The sequence below is a fragment of the Schistocerca cancellata genome, chromosome 4, assembly GCF_023864275.1.
Source record: "Schistocerca cancellata isolate TAMUIC-IGC-003103 chromosome 4, iqSchCanc2.1, whole genome shotgun sequence".
Taxonomy (NCBI): domain Eukaryota; kingdom Metazoa; phylum Arthropoda; class Insecta; order Orthoptera; family Acrididae; genus Schistocerca; species Schistocerca cancellata.
The window spans coordinates 363040367-363054315 of record NC_064629.1 but is presented as its reverse complement, the minus strand read 5'-3'; the positions used below and the strand labels follow the sequence as shown (position 1 = coordinate 363054315).

The following is a 13949-nucleotide window of genomic DNA, read 5'->3' as shown; positions in this document are numbered from 1 at the left end:
CTCATTCCTAACGTTCTTCTACACATGCGTGTTCCTTTTAGTACACTGCATACCATTGACATTGAATATATTTTCATTTCCATGTTGTGCAGATCAATCTGCACCTCGTGTACATATAAATTACAACCTCCGCAGCTATTGCAAAAACAGTACCACATAAAAAAGACAAAACATACCCACTCATTATCACTCATCACAGTACCAAAGCAAAGTACGTTAGGACATATCATTTCCACTTAAAGCCCCTCTTTCCCCCCCCCCCCCCTACACACACACACGCACACACACACGCACACGCACACGCACACGCACACGCACACGCACACACACACACACACACACACACACACACACACACACACACACACAAAGAGAGAGAGAGAGAGAGAGAGAGAGAGAGAATGTGGGCGATGTGACAGACGCTTTCACAACTGACATAACAAAACTTAAGAATATTGCGGTCCACAACATCAGACAAACTACACCAGGTGTAATTGAGTCTACACAACACGAAAACGAAAATAATTCCGTGGCAGTGAAGTACAGTATCCTGAAATCTAACACATATGTGTAGAAGAACATTAGGATGAAGTAGGAAAAAATCTTGAGTAATAATAGTAATTTAATATTGCTTAACAGTAATAATTTAAATCATAAGAACTGTTTACGATTTTGGCAAATACATTTATAAGGAAAACCATTTTGTCACAATGACCACCTGAAGATGCATTAAAATAATACTAAACGCTTATAGTCTCTAAAGTTGTTGGTATATAACCTATATTACTTGATAAACAAGTTACATGCATCTTGTTTTATTCACGAAAATCGTCAGTGGTCTGACAGTTACAATTTGGTTTAGCTACACCCAACAATCAACTAGTTTATCAGGGTATTTAACCAAGGCTCTTAAACATTCTGTGTTTCTTCTGCATACACATTTCTAGGGCATAAAGAAAATTTTCTCTATCTTCGAGCGCCAAGAGTCACTACTCATTGATCACAATCTTCGTTTCTCTTCTCAAACGTCGGTAAGAAAATGCTCGCGAGGCGACGAAGTTAAGAGGTTTCTCTTTAGCGTTCAGGTCGCTTTCAGCCGAGATCAGGAAGCTGATAAAAGACAAGTCTGCTATCGAAGTGTCAGCACGTACCATCTTCAAGACAGATGGTGCGCAGATTATGAACTGAGCGGCGCTGCAAATAGCTGTCAGTATTATTTCCAGGGCCACACACGGGAACGCTTCAAAGGTCACTGATGTATCCCTCTAGTACTTTTCCCACACTTAATGTTTCTTCACCGTGCACCTTCACATGTAGGCTGGACTACATTTCGTTTTCTAGCCAACAAAGTTCCTACTTAAATGAAATACTTTTATTTCCGTATCGACTTGGAGGCTAGCCATGAACTAGACTTCTTTCTTTTGCCAGCACTCCCAAGCTTTTCGCAGTATATGGTATGCGAAGAAGGCCCAGTGTCGATACTAGTCACAAACCAAGCATTACTCTACGCTATCCGTCATTTCTGATACTTATTACTCTACTATAGGGACCTTAAATTACGTGTCGGCAGCGAAGTTACATCATACGGACTGTTGACGAAGTTTCGCTTTTGGTATTCCTGGAGTATTTGTTGCTTGCTGGATGAAGGATGAAGAATTATTGTGTGTTGCAAACTTAAGACTGCGTTTTTTAAGTGGTGATATTGGCGTCACGTGCTTTGTCATTTCTCACTTAACCCACTATTGTTGCTACATGCCTATGTTTAAGTTCTTAAGTTCTTCTTAGAGAGGTACATAGGAAGGAGAATGGATGTAAAGGATGAATCTGAGGTTTATGCATTCACACACTCAAATACATTATGAGAAAAAAAACAAAAAAACGACGCACCACTAAGGAATTATCCGAATGGGACGGAAGCCAGTAGATCTAATGTGCATGTACAGACAAACAAATGATTACAATTGCATAAAAATAGGATGATTTATTCAAGAGAAAGAGCTTAACAAACTGGCAAGTCAATAGCCCACCTCTAACCCTTATACAAGCAGTTATTCGGCTTAGCAGTCCTCATGAGGTATGTCGTGCCAAATTCTGTCCGACTGGCGCGTTAGATCGTCAAAATTCCAAGCTGGTTAGAGGACACCGACCATAATTCTCCAAATCTTCTCAATTGAGAAGAGATCCGGCGACATTTTTGGCCAAGGTAGGGTTTAGTAAGTATGAAAACAGGCAGTAAAAACCCTCGTTGTGAGCGTGCGGGCATTATCTTGCTGAAATGTAAGCCCAGGATGGCTTGCCATGAAGGGCAGCAAAACGGGGCTTAGAATAACGTCGACGAACCGCTGTACTGTGAGGGTGCCGCGGGTGACAACAAAAGGGGTCCTGCCATGAAATGAAATGGCACCCCATACCATCGTCCCTGGTTGTCGGGCAGTGTGGCAGGCGAAAACCAGGCTGGCATCCCACAGCTGTCTGGGGCGTCCACATCCTAGAATCTCATTGAATGTCTTCATTGAGAGTCCCGATTTGAACTGAGCCCCGATGACCACAGAAGACGTGTCTGGAGATGCCCCAGTCAGCGGTGGGGTACCAACCTGCCAGACAGCCAGACAGACAAGAGTGAATGTCTGGGACACCATTTCTTTTTATAGCAAGGGTCTACGCCGTTTTGTTGCCCTTAATGGCAAGCCATCCTGGGCTTACATTGCAGCAAGGTAGTGCCCACCAGTTTACAGTGAGGGTTTCTGCTGCTTGTCTTCTTGCTTGTCAAATCCTGCCTCGGCCAGTAAGGTCTCTCCAATTGAGAGCGATTGGAGCATTAAGGGAAGGATCCTCGATCCAGCTCGGGATTTTGATGATATAGCGCGCCAATTGAACAGAATTTGACATTATTTCCATCGGGAGGATATACAGCAACTATCTAAATCAAGCACTTTTTCTTGAATAAATAATCAATTTTCACGACGGTACTGTTGTAGAAAACATTCTCTGACTTCTTCAGCGTCTGTTCAGGGTAAAACCTCGAGCTTTCGACGACTTCCACCGTCGTCTTTGACAGGAGCAAATGACTGACAAAACGGCTGCTTTGCTGGCCTTATATAGCTCAAAGACGGTTTGACGGCTTCTGATCGGTCGGTAGTTACGTCATGCTGTCGCAGGTGAAGTCTATGTCTGCACTGGTGGCGCCACCGCTCCCGTCGTAGCGTAAACATTGCGACTAATATCTCTGGCTTTTCTCGGCATTGAGAACTCGCCTCCATAACCGCTAACATTTTGTCCGCCGTCACGGTTGAATGTTTTCTTGCACATTCTTATTTATACAGCCTCTTTAATTATAGAGTGCCAGTATTTAGAATCCTGGGACAAAACTTTTGTTTCTTCTACATACTGGGGTTCTATAACCAAAGATGCTGTAAAAATAAAAAATTTGTGAGAAAGCATCCAACCGTGACGGCGGATATAAACTTAGCGGTGTATGGAAGCGAACTCTCGATGCACAGAAGAGCCAGACATTTTGGTTGCCCTTGTATAAGAATACACAAAGCCTAAAGTAATCCTTGTTTTGTCAGTGTTCTTGGCTATTGGCATTGTATAAACAAATATATTTTCGTTGATATTATTAGGCTGTGTAGCACCTACCACGGCAGTGTGTATCTTGATATTAAAAATTATTATAATTTGAACGGTTGGACGTGCAGTGTTTTGGCATACAGGACATAGTATGTCACCAGTTGCATTTTTATTGTATTCATTATTGTTCGACGATGTCAGCGAAACAGGGATTAGTGACCACAAGGTCGTTGTATCGAGACTAACCACCACATCACCAAAATATACCAAAAGTAAACGTAAGACACCGCTTTAAAAAATAAAAAAACAGATAAAAATTCGCTTGATGCCTTGCAAAGAGACGGTTTCCACTCCTTCCCAACTAATTGTGTAAGTGTAGGCCAGGTAAGGCTTCAATCCAAAGGAATAGTATTTGAGGCAATTGAGAGCTATATACCAAATAAATTAATAAAATGTGGCACTGATCCCACGTGGTACACGAGACGGATCAGAACACTGTTGCAGAAGTAAACACAAGGTATGCCAGCTTTAAAAGAACACAAAATCTCCAAAGTAGGCGATGATTTACTGAAGATGGAAACTTAGCGCGGAATTCAATGCGAGATGCTTTTAATACGTTCCACAACGAAACACTGCCTAGAAATCTGACAGAAAATCCATAGAGATATTGGTCGTATATAAAGTATAAGAGCAACAAGACACAATCAATACCTTCAGTGCGATATACCACTACTAATATTACCGATCACAGTGTCACATAAGCGGAGTTATGAAATAAGTTTTCCGAAATTTAATTCGGCAAAGAAGTCGAATTAAATATTTCAGAATTCGAATCATGAACAGCTGCCAGCACGAGTGACTTAGAAGCAGATATCTTCAGTGCAGCGAAACAGCTTAAAGTACTTAATAAAAGCAAGTTTTCCTGTCTAGATAGCATACCAATTAGGTTCATTTCATAGTATGCCAATACAACAGTCCTATACTTAGCAATCATATACATCGCTCTAAAAAGATCCGTACCTAAAGACTAGAAAGTGGCACGAATCACGCCAATACCCAAGAAAGAAAATAGAAGTAATCAGCTGAATTACAGACCCAAATCACTGGCGTCGATTTGCAGTAGGATTTTGCAACATACACTCTGTGTTCGAACATTATGAATTACCTAGAGGAAAACGAACTGTTGACACACAGTCAGCACGGGCTTCAGTAAATATCGTTCTTGTGAAATACAACTAGCTCTTTATTCTCAATAAATAATGAGTGCTATTGACATGAGATTTCAAATTGACTCCATACTTTTAGATTTCCAGAAGGCTTTTGACACTGTTCCTTAGAAGAGACTTCTAATCAAATTGTGTGCCTATGGAGTATCGCTTCAGTTGTGCGACTGGATTAGTGATTTCCTGTCATAGGTCACAGTACGTAGTAATGGACGGAGAAACACCGAGTATAACAGAAGTGATATCTGGTTTTCCCTGAGGAAATGTTTTAGGCCCTCTGCTGTTCATAATCTACAGTATATAAACGACTTAGGAGACAACCTGAGCATCCCTCTTAGACTGTTTGCAAATGATGCTGTCATTTACCGTCTTACAAATTCATCAGAAGATCAAAACCAACTGCAAAATCATTTATGCACGATATCTGTATTGTATGAAAAGTGGCAATTGTCTCTGAATAAGGAAACGTGTGAAGTCACCCACATGAGTACGAAAAGAAATCCGTTAAATTTGGTTTACACGATTAATCTCACAATTTTAAAGACTGTCAATTCAACTAAATACCCAGCAACTACACATATGAAAAACTTAAATCGGAGCGATCACATACGGTTGTGTGGAAGGCAACCCAAAGACTGAGTTTTATTGGCAGGACACGTAGAAGATGCAACAGGCGTACTAAAGAGACTGCCCATACTACACTTGTTCGTCGTCTGCTAGAGAATTGCTGTACGGTATGGGATCCTTAACGGATACAATTGACGGAAGACATCGAAAAAGTCCAGAGAAAGGCAGCTCATTTTGTATCAGAGCGACGTAGGGGAAAAAGTTTGATGGATATGATAAGCCACTACGGGTGGCTATCATTGAAACAAAGGTAGTTTGCGCTGCCGCGAGATATTTTCAAGAAGTTTCGATCGCCAATTTCTCCTTTGAATGTGAAAGTATTTTATTGTTGTCAGTCTACAAAGGGAGAAATGATCATCGTAATAAAATAAGAGAAATCAGAGCTCCTACACAGACATTTAAGTTTTCATTCTTCCCACCTGCTGTTAGAGAGTGGAACGATAGAGAAATAGTGTGAAGGTCGTTCAATGAGCCCTCTGCCAAATACTTAAGTGTGATTTAAAAGTAGTGATGTAGATGAAGATCTACATGCCTGTTTTATAAGCGGTTTTTTTCACTTGTTATGAAAGTTCCCTTTTATAGTTTATATGATGTGACCTTTATTTCCTCTTTTTGTTAGTCATCTAGCAAGGTAGAGCAGTGGTTAAAACGCTAACTTCGTAGTAGCCGTCCAGATTTAGGTTCCTCTGAAAAGATACAGCTAATTCTTTTCTCTTACAGTCTTGTGCTCCGTGTCTAATGACCTCATAGTCAATAGGACGTTAAACCGTAATCTTTCTTCAATCTTCCCACACTTAATACTCTCTACACTACCGGACGTAAATCCACTTACCAGCGTTAATCTAACTCTGCACTATCTTAAAGAAGTGGTGGAACAGCGCGAAGTTATTTGTTAATCATGTACCAGAGTGAATGGCTCAGTGTTTATTAAAGATAATACGAAATTGGAAAGCATGGGCTCTAATCTCGCTTCTATCATCCTGATGTGAATTTTTTTAGTTTCAATGTATTGCTTAAGGAAAATGCTGTAATGGTTCCTAAACAAAGCTAAATCCGAATTCACTTCCTTGTTTCGAGAAGAATACTCAATTTTTAACCTGGAAACCGGCTAAGAAAAAAATGGTTCAAATGGCTCTGAGCACTATGGGACTTAACTTCTGAGCTCATCAGTCCCCTAGAACTTAAAACTACTTAAACCTAACTAACCTAAGGACATCACAAACATCCATGCCCGAGGCAGGATTCGAACCTGCGACCGTAGCGGTCGCGCGGTTCTAGACTGTAGCGCCTAGAACCGCTCGGCCACTCCGGCCGGCTCCGGCTAAGAATTACCTCCCAGGATTGAGGAAATGCGCCTGAAAATCTCAAGTAAGTTGCTCTCTGCGACGTCCAAATTTGTTCAGGACCTTATACGCCTTTCTTGTTTAGGAGATAAGTCCTTGTCATAGTCGGTTATCGTAGGAAGAAGGATAGGCCTACTGTGCATACAGAATGGACATCTTAACAGTGCCATCGCTTCATTGGTTTCTGCACCTAGACCAATGGTCAATTATAGCTAAACAGATCACGCTTCATATGGTTTCTCTGCTGAGCGACGTAACTCTTCAGGTAGGCAGACCTCGCGGTGCATCGTAGAAGTCACGGGTAGCACACTCCACTAGGATTATACATTAACTTATCATTTTAACTGATCTGACTGGGTGTCCTGTAAGTAATTATAAGTGATTATACACTTTTAATCTATGTTCATCAAAATTTTATTTAATTTTACCCAGCGTAAGTTATAAGTAAATATCCTATTTTTTAATGTTACTGTTTCAAACATGTTATTCATGTCTTCTGATGTCAACATGAATAGTAAATATCTTAGCAGCAAAAAATTACTTCGTGGTCTACTATACAGAGAGAGTAGACACGAATTGGTTTTACTGCAAGCACATATACCCCCACTTGAATGAAAGCGAAGTGTATAATATCATTTGCTGAGATTTTGAATCGTATTATGTCAAACAGAAAAATAAAAAAGGAAAAAAAACCAGGAGATTTGTATGCACGGGACTGAAGCAACATCATACATGCCACAAATTGCAGTAAAAAGTCACCATCTTTCCTCAGAGTTTAGATAACAGCCACAAATAATTCGTACACGTCGAAATACTGTACTCAGGACCTAAATGGAAAATACTTTCAGGGCTTGAAAGCATCAGATGAGCTACCAAGAGCTGCTACTGAACAACCAAACGGAATCTTCTTTCTAGCCACTTCTGTACATTGCGAGAATAGCTAATGGAACATAAGTTAATCTAACCTAACTTAACCAAACGTAACCGATTTTGTGTAGTAATTAGCACCATACTGTCAATAATATGTTGTGACAATCACTATATTTATCCCATTGTCAGTATTAAACAGGGTGATTCCGTAACGATGTTACAAACTTTCAGGGATGATGGAGAAGGGTATATGTACCAATGTGAGGAAAGTTATCTGCTCCGGAAACGACCGAGTCGAAAGTTGTAAGCGAAAATCGTTCTGATACCTCTGGGAGTGGAATAGATGTAGCAGTACTGTTGTTGCTAAAACTACAGGGTAGGCAACATTCAGCAGCGATAGTACAGACGAAAACATGAAAAAAAATGTCTAGTAAATATTGGTTCTAAAATGCATACCATAATAGCTATGAGTATTTTTTTTCATCTTCGATACTGTAAAAGACGTCTCTTCTATTGCAAGCTCTTTGGTTTCCATATTTTTGAGGATGTAGTATGTACCAAAACAAGAAAGAATTGTACAGTAAATGCATACTTTAAAGGCTATGAGCACTTGTTCATCTCTGCTAGTGTGAAACACATCTCTTCTTCTGAACCCCTGAAAGTTTGTAACATGATTACGAAATCACTTTGTACAATAAGAAACTCTACATTTAACCTGTAATCGATTAGGCAATACTCCATTGATGTCTCTTCTCATCAAGTAATTCCTTTGTTGTATATTGTAAGATCTTGATATGCACTGTATAACAAAAAAAAATAATAATAAATAAAACACCCAGGAGACAATGTCGGATGTCAACATAACTTTAGACACGTATATACCGTCAGTATCTAAATGATTAGAGTTGTAGTTCTCTGTGACCGGTTGCACAGCCATCAAGGAGCATTGTGACGATTGTTGCTGGGTGTTTGCTTTCAGACGTTTCACGCCGTTTATGGCAACGGTCGTCTGTCCGGTGGAGCATAAAACGCGGTTCACGTGAAAAAGTCACCTGCCGCCAATTAGTGGACGTCCAATTGCGGTATTGGCTTGCAGTTTCCAGCCTTCGTCGCCGATAGACAGCAGTCAGCGTGGTGCATGAACCAGGCGTCTGCTGCGGAGGCCCAAACGCAGCAGTTTGCTGAACAGTGTTTAAAGAGACACTGTTGGTAAGCCCCTTGGTTCACTTGGGTGGTCATTTGCTGAACAGTTTTACCTCTATTTGCCCGTTCACATCCCGCAGCAGTCGTTCACCCCTGTCACCTATGGCCCGTGGTGCACCGCAGTTGCCTCGGTGCCGGTTTTGGATAGCACCATTTTGCCATGCACGGTATACTTTAACCACGGTCCAAGCAAACAGTTTACAAACCTAGCCGTTTTGGAAATCCTTCTACCCTTGATCCGAAAGCCAGTTATTATGTCCCTTTGGTCGTCATATATATCACTCCGTTTCCACATTACGACAACAATTGCACTGTTTTCTGCGTCCCCCTATACGCATTATAACCCCCCCCCCCCCCCCCCCCACTGCTAGTGCTGCCACCTGCCGGCTGTGAGTGTTTATTGCACGTTGACGTCGAACCTAGGCGTTGGTCACATTAATGTGACTGGACCGTGTATAATGCATCACTTTCACAAAGTATCTTTCCAGACAGGTAAAATATGCCATTGTTAGGACCCTCTCAAAGAAAGGCAGGTTAGTTAGTAGTAAGTATCTAACCGTTTCACTACTAACTTGTTTCTCAAATGTTTTGGAAAAGATAATGTATTTTAGAATTGTTGAGCTATCTGGAAATGTAAGATCGTAACTCAGTCTTAATTCAGATTCCAGAAGAGCCTCCCCAACGATCATGCCACCAAACATTTCACAGAGCTTATTTGAAAATATTTACATGATAATATTTCACCAGTCAGGACTTTTTATGGTCTGTTTAAGGCATGTGAAGTTGAAGATCACAACATTCTTTAGATGAAACTTACAGTTTATGGCTTTCGAGGTATACTGAGTAAGTGGTTCACTCCGTATTTATCTAACAGGAAGCAAAGGGCAATGTGAAAGATCTCACGTAGCTCTCACGATAAATCTTCTTCTGAATGATGACAAGTTACTATTGTCTATACACGGGATCAACTCTGGGATCAGTCTTTGTCTTCCTACAGGATGTCTCTTGTAAGAGTCGTCAGGTTCATTTTCTGTGGTGTTTCGGCAGATATTTGCAATTTAGTTTTGAAATGTTGAGGTGGAGTCGGATTAACTAAATACTGCTCATAACGTCTTTCATGCGACACCCAGTGACAACGGACAGCGACTGTTTGTTTCCTGCTACAAACAAAATTATTTTTAAAGCGGGGTTTTATTTGTCCATTCGGTAGAGCGGTCCAAAATTAGGATAGTGGGATGTTTGTTTTATTGATATGGACAGGAAAATACGAAAACTAACCTGATTTCTAACAGCAACTTAGGTTCAAATGGCTCTGACCACTATGGGACTTAACATCTGACGTCATCAGTCCCCTAGAACTTAGAAATACTTAAACCGAGCTAACCTACGGACATCACATACATCCATGCCCGAGGCAAGATTCGAACCTGCGCCCTTAGCGGTCGCGCGGTTCCAGACTGAAGCGCCTAGAACCGCACGGCCACACCGGCCGGCAACAGCAACTGAGCAGCACTGCTGCGTGACGGCTGTGGTCAGTGCGGGCCAGGCCGGCTCGTGAGTCGCGTTAAGTGCTGGTTATTCTTCATGTTATAATGTATCTTTTAATACATATCCATAAAAAGAACATCGCACTACAATAATTTGGAACCATTCTACCAAATGCGTACGTATAATTTCACTTTAAAAATAATTTTGTTTGTTACTGTCGCTTTCCGTCGACACTGGGCGACGCAGGAAAGACGTGATAGGCAGTTTTTGTTTGGGCTGTCTTCCGCTACACATTACAAAAACTAATTTACAGATATCTGCCGAAACACCAGAGAAAATGTGCCTGACGACTCGTAGGAGAGACATCCGGTATATACGTTAATGACCTTGCAGCTTACATTGATAAAACAGAGGTTGTGCTCTTTTCTGATTATAGAAGGATCATAGTCAAGAACAACAGAACTGTAACATCAGAATAAACAATAAATGAAATATTTGAAAGTAATATTGACCAGCGAAAAATACTCCTATTGGAGCACAAAAAGGCCAATTTGCTTCTGTTTAAAGACTGACTGAAAAGTGAAGTACCAGATGCCCCGTTATACCTTCCTCAGCACCTTTAAAAATTTTCCCAAAATTTTGGCACGAGAACATATTCGCACTCTTTTTAACATGCAACTCACCTCTCACTCCAATAAGTTCCGCTAATTCGCACAGACCTACTAGTCCGTCGCTGTAAGTCGCTCATACCCATACACTCCCTCTTGCACATTCTCACTCACTATCTCTTTGTGTATCTCTAAATTTTCTATCTACTGTCTTACAGACATAGTCCCCTTCATTCTGTCCTACTATTACTGTCTCCTCTCACTGTCAGTGTCTCCCTCTTGCTCTGTCGTACTGCTACTGTCTCATTCATTCCTTCCCACTGCTGCTGTCTCTTCTCACTGCCACTCTCTCTCTTGCTCGTTATTGTCATAGACTCTGTTTCTCATTATCACTGGCTCTCACCCGCTTCCTCTTTCTCCTTCTCTTTATTCTTCTCCCACTAGCACTTCACTCTTTTCCTAGCACTGTTCCGTCTCTGTCAACTATGCTCCACTGCCACTGTGTCTCTCTTTCTCTCATACTGCCACTATCTCCATCGCCCTTGCTATACTACAATCGCTGTTTCTCTATCTTCCAGTATTCATTACTTCTCCATCTCTTTCCCACTGCCACTGTCTCCTCTCTCAGCATAAAAAAGCACGAATATGTTCGCGTGCTGAAATTACTGGGAAAAATTTTAAAGTTGCTGAGGAAGGTAGAATGAGGCAGCTTTTAAGTCAGTCTTTTAAACGGGAGTATATTCGCCTTTTTTGTGCTCCGATATGAGCGAAGAGCGTTTTCCGCTGGTCCCTTCTTTTACCTGCCACAGCAGGTCATGTCACTCATATGAAAAGAACTTGAAAGGTCAGTAAAATTGTTATAGTTTACTTGTGTGAAACTGAAGTGATGCAAGACTAATTTTACATTTCACACCGGACTTTACATGCACAAAAATTTTTAATGTGCTACATTAGAAGAACAACATGGGGTTCCCAGAACCCTTGTGATGATAACGGAGATACGTTATAGCATATTTCTCCGATCCACGTCACTTCATAAACTAAGTTTTCACCTCACACCGGAATTTACTTACGTATTTTCATGCACAAGTAGTGTAGCTTTGAACCTCTGTATCTCGGAAATGGGTAAAGATAGCAAGAAAATTTTCAAAGTTGTTCGAGATCGAGATCGAGATCGTAGGAATATATCGTAAGAATTTCAGATATATACTATGCGTAGCCGTCTTGGAATCCACGGTTCGGTTTTGGCACGAAAAAAATAATAAAAAACCCTTTTTTGCGGTTTTCTAAGGGACCGCCGATGAACTACTGGTACTTTCGTAAACCCCTGAAGGACCACCGTAGGCCATATCAAATGCAAAAATAACCAAACGATATGCTCTGTCTGTCTGAGCAGAAGGAAGTGTGTAATATTCACACTTTGACCCTGTGCTGTAGCATAGTGATACTAAGACGATACTTCTGTTGGGTAGCAAGGGCTATCCAAAAATGAGGCTCGGACTAATCCCGTTTTTATGAGCGGCTTCGTGTAAGATGTTAGGTAGGGCATGCTGTCGCGTGCGTACCAATTAGTTCTCGGTAAATGGTCTGTCGGTTAACTTAGAAAAAGAACCACAGTCCTTTCAGATCAGTTCGAAGCACAATATATCATCATAATGACAATACAGTGCACGTGATAGGAATTATGTAAAACTTGCTGTTCAGTATTTCTGGGTGTGCATATTGATCAGAACTTGAACTGAAAATCAAATATTATACGACGGCGTGCTGAGAAGTAATAACTTAGAATTTTTTATGTGGAAAACTCTTAAAGTTTTTTAAATAAAACGGACGTTATTAACATTACACATTTCATTCTTTATCTCTACATGTTTGCAGCCCTCTGCCGCTATATGGCTCCAAAGTATAGCCTATAACATGGCGGTGTGTAACGTAACTATGTCAGTGTGTTGTCGGGCGGCGCGTGGATTTTATATCAGTTCTTCGCCTTTTTGAGTTCTAACTGATTAATATATTTAGTAAAAGTTCACATACACAAACATAACAATATTTCTGATAATAATAGTAATAATAATAATGTCCCTATCAGAAACAGCAGTATTTGCAGTTTAGAAGCGACCTATACATTAAGCTCCAAGTAAAATGGTCCATCGCTCTGACTTCTAATCGTCAAAGTTAATTGCTCAGCACAAAAATGGAAGATAATCTCACCACTTGCCAAGGGGTTTAGTCAACATTACGGGCGCCACACAGACAGTTACTTCCCGTGAAAACTAAGCGGTACGGGATGGTGTGCAGTCCAAATGGCCACCTTCTCGGACGTTTCATTTAATAACTCTGTCATGTAACAATTTACAACCTTCATCATTTTACAATGCCCTAAACACACATTTAAAATCTGATGTTTTCTCACTTGCACCCGATATCAGTTAAATGTGACGTAATTTTAAAATTATTCTAGTCAACATTTTGGAGTTATGCATCATGGAAGTCCGCAAAATGACACTGCAATATATTTGGTGATTTCTTTTACTACGCTGACATTATACCACCACCGTAAACTTTATTATTCCCTTTCTCATATGCACTTGGCAAGTGTTTAAGAGCACTGAATTTGCTGGACTCTGAATAAACTAACAGTATTGCATTAATTTTCATTTGTAGAATTAAGTGAGTTGCTGTGAAACTAAAAATCACCTTTCACTAATTACTGATTGATAATTGGTTACTCAGACACATATCTTAGCCATGCATCATATAATAGAAACATAATATACATTCACCGCATACGTTAACCATTATTTGTTGATAACAATGATAAAACGTTCAACTACCAACAACCCTGCATGCAAAAGTTTATACTGTGTTCCTGTTAAAATACATATCATTCTGTCATAGTTCAAGTCACATAACATTAAACTGGAAACACGCACATTATGTTGTCAGATTTACTCACTACTCATTATAGGAAATGAAATCATATTCGACATCATTTTGTTGTTATGACAGCGGTGCGC

General features: G+C 40.5%; 1 protein-coding gene across 1 annotated transcript in view; it reads left to right on the top strand.

Annotated features, from left to right (window-relative positions):
- LOC126185143 (solute carrier family 41 member 1-like) overlaps positions 1-13949 on the top strand; it is a 560408-nt gene that overhangs the window by 200597 nt on the left and 345862 nt on the right. The gene's annotated exons all lie outside the window — the stretch shown is intronic.